This window comes from Colletes latitarsis, chromosome 6, assembly GCF_051014445.1.
Source record: "Colletes latitarsis isolate SP2378_abdomen chromosome 6, iyColLati1, whole genome shotgun sequence".
NCBI lineage: Eukaryota > Metazoa > Arthropoda > Insecta > Hymenoptera > Colletidae > Colletes > Colletes latitarsis.
The window spans coordinates 17,359,375-17,373,252 of record NC_135139.1 but is presented as its reverse complement, the minus strand read 5'-3'; the positions used below and the strand labels follow the sequence as shown (position 1 = coordinate 17,373,252).

Sequence of the window (13,878 nt, the reverse complement as noted above, 5' to 3'; positions counted from 1 at the left end):
GCGTATAATTTCGTGCGTGCAAACGATTCGCCCGACGTTGGTAAACTTTGATGATCGCGAGTGTAAACGTTACCTAACATGGTGCGTTTCATAATCGTATGCACCCCCTTTAATTTGTTTAATTAAACGTATCCAACGATCACTCGATTGATGTAAAATGTAAAGTTATTTATGTTTAGGGCGTGGAGCGCTTTTAATATTTATTTTAAGTAATTTATTGAAGCAAAGTGTTGACTAGCTGGTAATACATAGATACAAAGGGGAGAGCTACAGGGGGTTGGGTCCCCCCATTGACCAAAAATATCTATCTAAATTTTAACAAATAATTTTTTTTAAATGAATTTTTTATTCTTTTTAATTCCCAATTTAACAATTTGTTGTAGTCAAAGTAAAAGTTAATTTGTTCAAATAAAATAACAGGTAATCTATCCACAACTTCTTATGTCAAATTATTTGTTATTTTATTTGGGTGAATTAACCCGAATGAACAGTTATTTGTATTTCACTGGGAATAAGGTTATTGTTATTTTGTTTTAATTAGAATGTGTCTAAGTCTGATGTATACCAGCTCGATGAAAGACGCGGCTGTACTTATTACCGCCAAACGTTATTTCCCTTTCTAACGCGGGTCATCGATCTTCGCCGATTGTATTATCCCATACATAATACAACCTATAATTAAATATTACCGAACCGCGTTGTTCGCGTTATGTGCTATTTAATAAATCATTTTGACGATATAATGAAAATGTAAATATTAATCTAAGCGGTGCGCCGTATAATTCAGCGTTTCTCAAACTAGGTTTTCATGCTTCTGTAAGGAGAAATGTATTTTAAATAAATTCTATTTTCATATTTAATTTCATGCATTGTCTCAGTAAACAACGTAGATAAAATTTAAGAAGACACGAAACTATTGAACACATATATTGAACACAAAATTATTAAAATATAAATACAAATTTTGTTTGTATAAGAAGTATTATAAAAATCGAAGCTTCATTCTGCTCTAAGGGCATCTCTAAAAACTGTTTTCTATTTAGGGAATTCGCGAAAAGGTGAAGTTTGAGAAATGCTGATCCAGTTTAAGACGATGTATCTGTGTATATCGAGAGAAAAATCGCGAGATGTTGATCACCGATAGCGAGTTTAATTAATGAAGTCATAATTAGCGGGATTCTTTGTTTTTAATTGAAAACGGAGAAAGCGCTTCGTACGGATAGATTCGCGACGAATCCGTAGCGTTTCGAGCGATTTACGGTGACTGGTTTTCCACCAAAAGATAATCTTTACTCGACAGCGTTTACATACTACTGTCGACAAACGAAACGGACACGGGGACAAATGGACGTGGCACAGGATACAAGGCCCACGCGAATGCACTCTCTTCGCCTCCCACGGTCCTTCTTTTACGCGATACCGAGTATCGGTGGTTTTCACGTAGGAGAGGAGGTTGCAAACCACCTGAAAACCAAATTCGTGTCAGTGAGAACACTTTTGGGATAATCTAATTTTGCCAAATCGTTTTCAGTTAGCCATATTCCGGTTTCTAAGAAGTTAGAAGCAGAAGAGGCACATCCCCCTTGGCCGCCATTGTACGGAGGTTTAGATAGACGCCCGCGACAGCAAACAAAATTAAATTAATTAGATTAACGTTACTTCGTTTGCGAAATTTCACCCTTTCTAATAATTAATTAACCTGCTCGATGTGCAATAACACCGCGATCGAGGAAAGTTTCCTAAATGAAAGTGTTTTACGCGAAAACACGTAATCGCTTACGTCACGTTAACGCGAGATGTGAAATATTAAACGCGAAAGAAACGGTCGTTGCACCGTCAAACGAACTGGCGACTATTACCATTGATGATGTCTCAATGATACTTATATGTATACACGCTTTTCTTCTTGGTAGATGAAAGAAAATGAGTAGAACCACAGACGAGGTACAGGATACTAATGGTCAGAAGTAGGTCTATTTATAACCCTTTGTAGGATAACAGGCGGGTAGGGAAATGCAACGTCTAAGTTTACAATTGATTCGACTCGTTTATTTACAGAGGAACTACATATTTCGATTGGTGCTCTTGGCTATTCTTGGATCTACACTGGAACGCCGACATCTTGGTATCAACCTCGTTGTTGACCATCGATGACCATAAGCTGACCATCCTTGATCATAGAATAATGATCAACTAAAGTCATCACGAAGTAGAAGATCAAAGCTTTTTTACAAGGAACCCCTCAATATTGGATGCGTGATTTTTTTAAACCACGCATTTCAATCAAAACTAGGAAACAAGTTTGTCAAAATGGGCTTTTGTCCTTGAGTTATCCAAATGTTTATATACGTCGCCTTCTCTTTCCCCCTAGGTGTCTTCTAATTTATAAACCTTTAGTGATCTAAGATGAACTGGTTTAGGTGAATATTTGAATTTCCGTTTGAACCATTTGAACACACGAAAAAGAACCATACTGGCACCACTTGCGTCATCATTGATCCCATCACTGTACATAAGATAAGAGTCCACAGCGTATCGGTGGACTCATGTCGCGTATAATGCGGTTGCCTTCTCTTTATGCGTTTGCTCGTGTGTCGCAATAAAACGCGCGTGCATATATTATGCAGTTTCCTTTTCACGAGGACCACCTAGACGGCCCATAAACATGGACAATGATGACCTAACCGTGTTCGATTCCGTTGGAATCTATGTATTTCTTATACTCGTATACGCGCGAATCAAGCAATAAAATCCAATAAACGAAGAAAACGATCGATGATCGAATAATTCAATCTTTACTGTTAATATTAGTTTCACAAACATGTCTCTAGCACCGCAAATACTGTTTCAAACTTGTCTTACTGAAACCTCTATACTTCCAATATTTTCAGAAATTTTTGAATGAATTTTCCAGGAACAATCGTTAGAAGCATATGCTTAAAATTGTTAATAACAGTTATTCGATAAAATGAAAGCTATAGTAAAAAAAAATGTTCAAATAATCCCCTTTTTAATTTGTAGGCTTTCCAGGTGTATGTAACCCCTCAATAATTACCAGAGTACCAAAATGACTGTAACTTGGGAACAATGTCAAACGGGGCACACGTTTATAGGAACCTATTTCATTGTTCCTGCGTCCCCAATCCACTGCTAAAAGTGGGTCTCGCATGTCACGATAGCTATACCTTTTATCCGAGCGATACGTATGGTACTCGACAAATGCCTTTTGTAGATATAAATAATGACGGTACGACTTCGGTAATTAAGTGGGAAGCGAGGCAGTGCTTCGAGCTACTAGACGTTAAGAGTCGTTCCTTTGTAGCCCGTACATATGCAATTTGATCCGGCTTGACGACTGACATGCGTACGCGACCCTTTCATACATTTAACTTGACCCCACGGCTACCAGAAGTCAAATATCTTGATCGTCGTCATCAGTCTCTGTCACTATCGTCGAAATGTCTCCGTATGTCTCTCCTTGTTGGTCAGAAACACATCTGACGTCGCCTAGCCCCGAGAGTCAGCATTTTTGTCGCTGCTGAACGCGTATAAAATTGAATTTCAAGACAGACGAGATTCTTCGAACGTAAACTGCGACTGTACATTTGTCAATCTTCTTCTACGTCTCCCGAAAAATATGTCCGAACACTTTATCAACTTTTGCGTACAGATCGTTAGATTGGAAAAGCATAGCTACGATTGTTAATCTCATTTCGATCTTATTTTTAGGTCCTCCGCAGGAGTAAACTTGCGTATTAGAAAAATGTGTTCCACAAACAGTTCACCGAGACTCGCAAAGGTCGAAGAAGCGCGTTTCCACTTGACGTTTTCTCCTCGCCGGAGAAAGAACGGAAGCGGATAACGAGTGAAAATGATTTCACCGAATTCCACCGTCTCCATCTCCAGACTATTAGCTGCTCCACATCTCCAAGAACTATATCAGAGCAAGTACTTTAATTGCAGGATGTTGTTAACCCGTTGCAGTGGTCGGCCGCGCGAATGACTTCATCCACGTACCCGCAACCGCCGATGGAAGCCTATAATGCATACGATTAAGCATAAAATCGATTCGCGCAAAAATGTATTACGGCGATTATGTTACTTTGTTTCCTGGCGTTGGATCAATTGCAAAATCTACGCCCATTCGCGGACACGTGCGATATACGTGCGCGTTGCTGAGAGAAATATACGAAACGTTCCATTCTCTCAAGTGGTTAGTAAGTTTAGTAAGATTCGTTATGAAATATTTGTTTATATCGATACATTGATGATCATAGTTTAACGATTCTTGAAGTACATGATGTATTTTTGTCGCAGATCGTAGGTACTGTTCCAATGTTCCCGTACGAGGGCAGCCATTATGTCATTGACTGGGAAGTTGGATCGTGCGAATGGGTCGGAGGTCTGAACGAAACGAAGTCGTGGACGGATGAAGAGTGTTGCGAGTGTTGAAGTTTAGTTGCACAATGCTCAGGGACAGAGTTTACAGTATTTCATAACGATCGCCGCGTATACGTCGCAGATTCTTTTTCCTTTCGAACGAACGGTACGCGATAATAACCGCATATGCGGGACAGTGATCGATATTTAGCCTGGGACAAAGCCGATGACGCCGATCCAAGGCCCTGTCATCGGCGCGGCTGTCATTACGTAACGCGAATTACGCAAAGCTGGCATGCAGGATCGCGTCAGCTGTTGGCAACACACGTTTCCTGGGGGAGTATTATATTCGGGAACAATGCTCTCTCATTAGTTCATCAAAGTTTCTTGATAAAGTAGCGAGCATCGCTACTGACGTTGAGATCAGATTAATTTCTTTATTTATTTCCGCGGTATTCTAGGTTTTAATCTCGTGTTGCTAATTTGGAATACTCCGGATAAGTCTAATTTGAAATATCCCGGATGTAGAAATTATTGCCTCGCGTGTAAATTATAATGGAGGCAAGGGAGGAGAATAGGGAGTGTTTTCGTAGAAGGAGTAGAACGTTTCAACGTAAACATGGTTACTATCGATTCGGTTTGATTCTCTTGCACGGTATAGCTTTCTCCCTTTTGCATTGGAAATGTAATGCAGGAAGATCTCCCAGGGCTGGGCTCCTTGCTATTCGGAGAAATATCCGTATATTTTATTACGCTCCTCGTGTCGATGAGCGTGGTAGTCGTGCCTATTGTCTAACTTCGATTATGGAGAGGCTCACATCCGCTCTGCGTTAATTTAGTCTTTGTGTTCCTTGCCTTCGATGTGCCGCGAACCTATAATTAGAGTCGGAGAAAACTTGTTGTTGTTCGTTTTCGCTATCGACACGCATTAACATTTGCAGGTCGGGAAAAATCGTCGAGGTATACTTAAGAGCGTTTCCAAATGCCAATTGTATCTATAATTATTAATCCATCGAACGATATTGGAAATTATATTTATTCCAACGAGACTGATTTTTTAACTACTTGAAGTTTATAATGTAATGTGATTATTAAAGTTGTAAGTTTAAAGTGGCGGTCATCAGTGACCACCGTGGTAGCCAAGGTGTTAATAGTAATTAACCTCTGCCTTATGACGCAATTTCACTTCTTGCAAACGATGATGTAATTGACTAATGTAGAAGAGTACCGGAAGTGACTATATTTTTACAACCACGGCTAGTAGAGACACACCAGACGGATTTGACATATCTATCATTACACTTATACTTCGTACTTTCCTAAGAAACAGTTTTTTCTCGTACTCGATGATGTAAGTGATTTCCATCAAAGTCAGCGTCTGACAGTTCGCAGTATTTCCAATGAGAATGTATTGGGTTGATCGGAAAGTTCGTGCGTTTTTATTCTGAATAATTTCGAAGTCGTTCCAAGAGTTTCGATGACACACGTTTCAGAAATATTAAACTTTGATGCAAGCTCTGGCTATAATTTATGACAATTGGAGCTTGTAGATGGAGGCACAAGGCTGGAGTGGGACTTCCTGGCTTCAGTCAGGTCGAAAACCCCGATTTAGCTGATATTCTCTTATATCTGGGCTACTGTCTGGTGCGGAGAATTTCGGTGACGTTGGTGGGCCCACTCTGGTCAAATCCACTCACCTCACCTCCACGTGGGGCCCCTGGGACCCTGCACCGAACTAGTTCGGTGCAGGGTGCGAAAGAGTGAGTGGTAGTTGAGAGTAAATCCAGACGATGAATCTAATTGTGCTGTTAACTTATAGATTCAACCAGAATGAAGAAAACCCAGAAGAAAACTTCCTTCCATGTAATTGTACTTGGAGTCAAGGTGAGTCGTCCAAGTACACATCCTCGTTGATATAAACTTAACAATACTCACCGTCGCCTGCAAATTATCTTCATCTTCTTTACTGTTTCTAGTGTAGGGTTCATCGCCTCCCGTATTTACCATCAGAGGGACCGTTTCTCTCGCAAGCGCTCGACCGACCTTCCAGACGAAATGCTCTCCTCTCCTTTCCTTTTCCATCTCATCAACAGGACCCCACACTAAGATTGTAAGTTCCTCTCCGAATATACGTGAAAGATTAATTGAGCTTACGAAAAGAAAATGTAGCAAGAATGGAACACAGAGACTTTCCGTTCCAATAGATCGTTTCTAGAATTACAAATGGGCGAGATTAGCATTTCGGGATTTCCGACCACCTTGAGTACGTGGGTGAAACAAGAGAGAATCTGCGGTACTGCGGGATGCAAATCGTTCCACGACGAAATAAAAGCTTTAATGTCTCTGTCCTTGCGGTTCTCGTTGCAACGACGCCACGCCTTCGTTGCAAATTGGCGTTCGCTTTTTCGCTGGAACGCGACGAGCACGGGGCTACGCGGCCCGATAAAGACGTAACATAACGGCCGATTATGGCGTTGCTCGTGGGTGCGATTACGTTCCACGCACCGTAGTCGCGAATTCATTTCGTTTCGTGCACGGGGACACGCTCTTGCTGTCGCTTCTTATAAGGATCGAACCGTCGAAAGGGAAACTGGCAGGGACACGAGCCTATCCCAAATCTTGCGTAGCGATACGGTTTTAAAGAGAGACACTTTGCCTCATCGACTCAAAAAAACAGTCCTTTAACTATCACAAAAGGAAAGCAACGATTTGTTTCACATCTTTCATAGAGGTTGTTTCTCAAAAATTGTACAAATTCTTTAGTGGCAAAAAGTTGATTTCTACGCACTTATAATCTTTTCTAAAACACGTATATATTTACCGTAGGTGAAAACTAGTTGTCCCGAAGGAATCCACGAGCAAGAAGATTAAGAATCTCGGTTGTAAAAGTCTGCACCCTCGTCAGCTCGAGCAAGCCGAGCAATGATTATGAGCGACCGAATCGTTATCCTGTCAGTTTCTTCTCGATGCCGTTAAAGAGGCTGTTTAATATCAAAGAGCATCGTGTATGTATAACAGATAATAACCGATCCCATTCGCAATGGCGACGATCGTTGATACGTCCGTAACGGTAGCTGCTCTCGACGATCGTCGAACGCATGTTCTCGCGCTTTATACCCCGTGTATCCCTCAAAGGAGGCTAGCTGTCTGTGGGATAATCCATCTCGCGATCTCGATACACCGCAAAAGATGAGATACCGTAGAAAAATCGGCTCCCGGTTCCTCTGGTCGACGTCTAATACGAAGCGTGGATTTCGCTCAGTACCGGAGATCAAAGCAGCCAGCCGATCGTCAATCAGTGCTCGACCGTGCTTGTCACTGACCACATCCATCGTCCTTTCAGGTTTTCGTTTTCCGTGTTACCGGAACATCGATCGTTTCGACGATGTCGGTGTTCCGCGTATTAAAATGTCGAAAGAAACGGTATACCAGCAAAAAACCGGTAGAAAATCCCGAGGCACGATCGCTTCGAATCAGAGTAGTCGACCACCGGCTTTCCTCTTTTTACGATGACTCATCGCTCGTGTGTCTTTTCTGGTCGCTTCTCTTTAGCTTCTTTCTCGCGTTCTTCTGCCTTTCCTCCTCCTCCTCCTCTGCCAACGGCTTCGACGACGTTGCCTTCTTCCAGCCTTTCTTTCCTCGCTCGGTTCTGCTCGTTTTCTTCGTCATGGTATCGTTGAACTTCGTACGTACACGCGTCTACTTCAGACCTGCTAGGTATTCACCGAAAAGAAAGCGAAGAGAAAGAAAATGGCCGCGCTGGGTGGGGGACAAAGGCTCGTGGAGACCCTGAACGCACGGCGAAGGATACACTCCTTCGCGGAGATGGACTAAATTCTTGTCTAAATAAAAAATTTCGCGTCTGTCTATACTGGGATTATATCTGAGATATAGTCAGTTTTATAATAACTGTCTGAAAACAGAACTCGACCTTGGATTCTAATCAGGGATTGAAAAGGTTCTGGAAATAGTTGTTTCAAATCATTGTATAGAAGTTCTGAACGAAACTGTTGTGAAATACCTAAACCTATATTTTAATAGTTTTCAAGTCTTGATTTTAATCCTGTAAATACCTCTGTATCTCAGGTATGAGTTGTTACAGCACTAGGTGTCAGATTCCAACAACTTAGAATTGAGAAGTTTCTTTAATTAAGGTAGTGGTGTTAAAAGCGTTCGTACAGTTTTCAACTGGGACTTTGTTGACGAGAAAATCAGTTTTGAATATTCATTACATACACCTGGACTTAGTTGCAGTGCACTGAGTTGTATATGGGCTCGACAGTTAATTGGCTTCTGTATATACTTTTTGAAGTTAAACAGTGGAAAATTGGATTTCTCCTAATGTGCCTAACTGGCACGTGAAAGTTAACGAGGCTTAATAAGAGCAAACATCTGATCTATGAATTACAGATCTTAAAAATGAAGATTATATCTCATACTATATTGCAATCTATCAATGTTGACATGTTAAGCATGTTTAATATTGAGGAATAATCGTGATCTAAGTAGGACATACCATTTTACACGATGTCGTACACTTTGCAACATTATTTCATACTTAGAATATTTCCTATAATTGGCAAACCACATAATAGGCGTTCTGAATGAGGTGTAACCAATGTTTCAAATTATATAATAGATAGGGTATTTTTAAAACCAGGTGAAAAGCTTGTTGCATATTTCAGGAACTTTTCAAGGCCATTATTTCTTTTGTCTTTCGAAACGAGCTATTTTTCTTCGAACAAAATTAATACTCTTGAAATGTCCGTGTTGCTTTCTCTTAGAACTAAATTTTATTTTTGAAAGTAGAATTTAGAAATGACTAAAAAGTATATTTCTCGAAATAAAAGATAAAAATTCTTTACGGTAGGTGGAGTAATAACAGAGTGAAATATTTATTCTTAAAATTTAGCGCTTTTTTATTGGTGACGTTCGGTACATTTTTTGTGAGTTTTTTTGCGTGCTATTTTGGTACCTTTGCAGAAACCATTTTGTCAGCTTTGCTCCGACCAGACGTAGGGTATGGTGGCTGTATCGTCGATGGCCGACAAAAAAGGACGCCCCGTAAATGTTGCTTCGACGTAGAGCCGGCTGTAAAAAATAAAACGACCGAAACGTCCTGGTCTGGCCACGAGGTTTAAGTGCATCGTCGGCGAAATATCGACGATTCTCTGTCGGGAAAGAAAGCGAACGCCGGGCGTTGCCGCCTCCGTGGAACGGACGGACGTGCCATGGACGGCGATACGCAAAAAGTGACTTGTCGAGGGGCCTCGAAACTTGCGCGTAATCGCGGCGGGTTGCTCGCCAAGGCGTTCGATTTTCTGTGCTATGTCCAATGTCCGCTGGACGCTTTTGCTCCTCAGGGCGAGAACTTTCCATCGCTTGGAGTAAGGATTCACGAGAATCGAGCTTCCAATTTGCAGTGTGAAAGCTCCTCTATAGGGATTTCCAATAGGGACGATAAAATTTACAATAGTAATGGCTGCCGTATTGTTCATTTGTACTCAGTTTTCAGTCATTGCGTTCCTGGCGTATATATACATACTTAAATAACAATAATATACTCTCTACATAAAATACATGCTTCGAGCACTTAATAGAAAATTCTAATTCGTTGGATTTCAGACGATTTCCAAAGAGAGTGAGGATTTGAATCCATTAAAATCTAAAATCCGACAGGAATTCCACTGCGCCGATGTTAAAACCGTTCGTTCCGACAGATTCGAAACCGGATTACCGTCCGAAGTTGGCATTAAGACGGGAATAGAGTTAATGCGAACGTTGATAAAAAAACGAGAAGTTTAATCATCCAGAGTGCCCCTGTTCCACTCGATACCAGCGAGCGATTCCGGCGATTCCGTTCGCGTTCGGGGGAACATTTTTAAGGCCGTCCGTTTCATTATCGCGAACGCGCCTGTGCGCGTATTTATGGGTGCGGAGGGTTCCCCGATGAACGGTACGCGCTAATTGTTAAGAGGGCCGTAACCCCGTGAATGATCTTTCGTTATTTTCAGTGTAACCTTACCGCCGACCATGTAAGTACCTGTCGTGGCATGCACTCGGGATATAAAGTGTAACGTGCAAAACCTGCCCGCCGCCCGTATAACGTGCGGTACGACGGGTTTGCAAATGCGGCTCGAGGGTATGGGGTGCCATAATTCAGCCCTCGGGGCGAGAATCGTAAATACGCGGAATGTCGAACTTTTACGCGGCCCGCGGACCGTTAAGTAGCGCCATTCTCATTAGTTTCGCGTTCCCGTTTCCCCGATAAATTACGGGAAAACAAATTTTCATCGCGAAGAGAGTACCCTTTAAAATTAACTACGGGACGACGGTCAGAAACGTTTGGAATATTTATAACAAAGTCCTTCGAGGTTTGTGCGCGTTTGCTCGTGGATATCTCAAGATCTAGCAGACCGATTAACTTAAAATTTGGTAAGAATCTTCAGCAGACGTGTCTCCGCCGTCCCCGGTTATAAAAACTAAACAGTATTGACTGTTGCTGTTTCTTTCAGCGCCCTAAACCCTGAGAGCTCGAAGGATCGGGAGGGGTTGGGATCCCACGGTGCCGCATGAAATTTACAAATTGCGAAACACGATCGATGCTCGGACTTGCGGCTAATCTAAATTGTCTAATGACCGTGTCCGACGGCTTGAGTAACACTCTCGATCGACGAGACGGAATCGGTCGTGGATAATAAGCGGCTTCTAAAGGGCCACACGGCGGCTCTCGCGAAAGTGCCTCCACGGGATCGATACGTAGGTGAATTTCGCCAGATCGAATAATAATCGTCGTCGTTACACTGGCTGGTTCTTCGATTAACCCGGATAACCCCGTGGGTCCCCAAGGATCGTGATAATACGATCTCCCGCATTATCTATCGTCAATTCGTGGCGCGGTATTCGTGGCGAGCACTCCCTCTTGCTCAACGGCCGAAGCAGTGATTCACGATTCGTGTTGCACGTTACGATTTCAGTGCGATACACACGCTCAACCGCACACGTACGGCGGCCGTGTTGTTGTGCAGGTACGTCTTGCGACACGTTAATCTACTCTCTAATTACCTGCGCTTCCTTCCACACGTCCGGGATGCATGTCCAACAACTTATAGTCTCATCTAACGGCATAGAAACCTTAATCACTCTCTTATTGGATGAGACTGACATTGTCTTCTTGCGCTCCATCACGGCTGAGGAGCCTCTAACGCCCTTATTTTTTCAGGTGATATTCTGCCTAGGCATCGTTGCGTCCTCTTGGTCGCCTTGCGTCTCCCGCAATTAGAAACGTCCGCACCTCCGGTCTTACGTCAATGTTGTTAGCCTCCTTTTCTACCGCGTTGTCCATTTCTTCTGTGACTCTGCTTCTCTGCTATGTGGAGGAAGTGAGCTAGATCGCAGGAAATCATATTGGATAGTCTGTTGAGGAACGTATACATAGGTACGGAGGGGTCAGTCAAGCGCTTGCGAGAGAGTTAAGAGCGTAATCCTCCGGTGGCGAGTACGGGAGATGACGCCACACTTCTATTAGATGAGTAGTTCTGTAGATCTTGCACAAAAAATCGTCTACTACTAATCGACGACAGAGATATCTATACCATAGATCTCTAATAGCAAGTTTAGAGTCATAAGAGGTTTATGGTCCAATCGCAAACTCTATTTATCGTTCCATACAAAGTAAAATTTACCTTCATAGAATATTGTACTTAGCCTACATACGTATAAATTAGAGCAACGGTCGGCGCACGAGCGTAATTTGTTACACGTTCGTGTTGCCAAACATCGGCAGTCTAAACAGTCGCGTCTCACGTAGCGAGTCGATGCTCCGCGTCCCTCCGGAACACACGAAACGGTTGTTAGCTCGAAACGGTCGACTCACGAACAGTTGAGCCGTTACGATTATTATAAGGCGTAACGCGCGGCGAGCAGAAAGCGTTCAAACTTTAAACGCACTGCGGGGGAGTGACTCAGAGGCCAGCTATCTCATAGACCAGCTAGACATGCCTGTTCGTTGCCCGGCAATTACGATTTGCGAGGGTCGAGCGCGTTCACACGGGAGGGGTTGCTTGCGAAATAATAAACGCTAGGTTACTTTATCGATTCCAAGCACGAAAGTTCTACGCGGCGGAGATCCAGGAATAGTCGGGAAAGCATTGACATTGCCGTTCACTTGCTTAGCCGTTGCCAGACTGCATTTTAACAGATCGATCCCCGGGACGGGGCACTTACTCGCTCGAGGATACGACAGGACTTCCGTGTTCGTTCACGGAGTTTATCGTACTTTAAATTCCGCTTAATATCTATTACCGCCGCTTGACGTCTACTTTGAATTCAGAGGATCCAACGGCGTGAATCATAGAAGCACGTGGACGTCGATTGTCTATTAAAAGGCTCGACGGTAGACCGCTCATCTGCGACCAATGAGAGCTGTTTACCATAACTTACGAGACTCGAGTGAACTCGAGGGAGTTCATCGGTTCTCCTAAGAGAAACATTCATGGGAATGTTTGTTATTGATTTGTTTGCAATTCTCATCAGATGTGTTTATGTCCTAATTATCAATGATATCAGTTAGATAGATTCAGTTAGATATGTGAAGCATAAAATGAACTTTTGATAAAGTGGTATATAGTACTAGTGAAAAGACTTTGTATATTTAAAAGAAAAACATTGTACATTTTGTGCATCTTATATATTGCATATCATATCGCCAATGGGTATTATAATTATTCACACTTTGGATTAATTTTCTCATTAGGAGTCATCCCTTGTACGGTTGCACCACCATTAGTAATAATGGTTCAGTAGAAATTTGAATCTAGATATCCTACAAACTATAAGTCAAAGTAGAAGTCGTCTAAACCCAACGCGGATTAAAATCGTACTCCTCTGGACAAATAAAAGGGCAATTAAAGTGTTTCTTTCTTGTCACTTTCGTGCTCGGAATCGATACTGTTTCCGCAGGGAAAAAGAAAATTTATACCGATACGGCCATTGTTTCGTTTTACAGACAGTCGGTCCGGTTATTTATCAGGCAGACTGCGTATACCTGGTCTCGATGCGGCACTTTTTGCTCTTTGCCGTCACGGGCGTTCGATTCCTCTTGACTTTTCGACGCGCTGTAGGGTCATCGGCGTCGCCCACGAAACGGTTCGAACCGGTATGAATGAACGTCAGGAACCGAGGGCCCTTTTCGAGGGTGCTCACGTGCCTGTCACGTGAGGTAGGCACGCCCATTGTCTCGCCGAGAATGCACGGTTGCGTGCATGTGCCGCGAGCCCGCGCATAGTGACACGCCGTGGCGCATACAAACATACGCAAACGCACACGCGCGATCCGCACATGCACGTGCGGTTGGCTGGCGGCGGCACAACGCAGGTTACGAGAACGGTGGCTGAATATTAAAGAGGGGAAGAAGTAAAAGGCGATAGGATGTGGCGCGAGGTGGAGACAGAGCGGAAGTACCGCGACACCGGCGCTAATCGTGAAAGAAACCCATTT

General features: G+C 42.9%; 1 protein-coding gene across 1 annotated transcript in view; it reads right to left on the bottom strand.

Moving 5' to 3' along the window:
* LOC143342928 (uncharacterized) overlaps positions 1-13,878 on the bottom strand; it is a 454,297-nt gene that overhangs the window by 244,861 nt on the left and 195,558 nt on the right. The window lies entirely within an intron of this gene.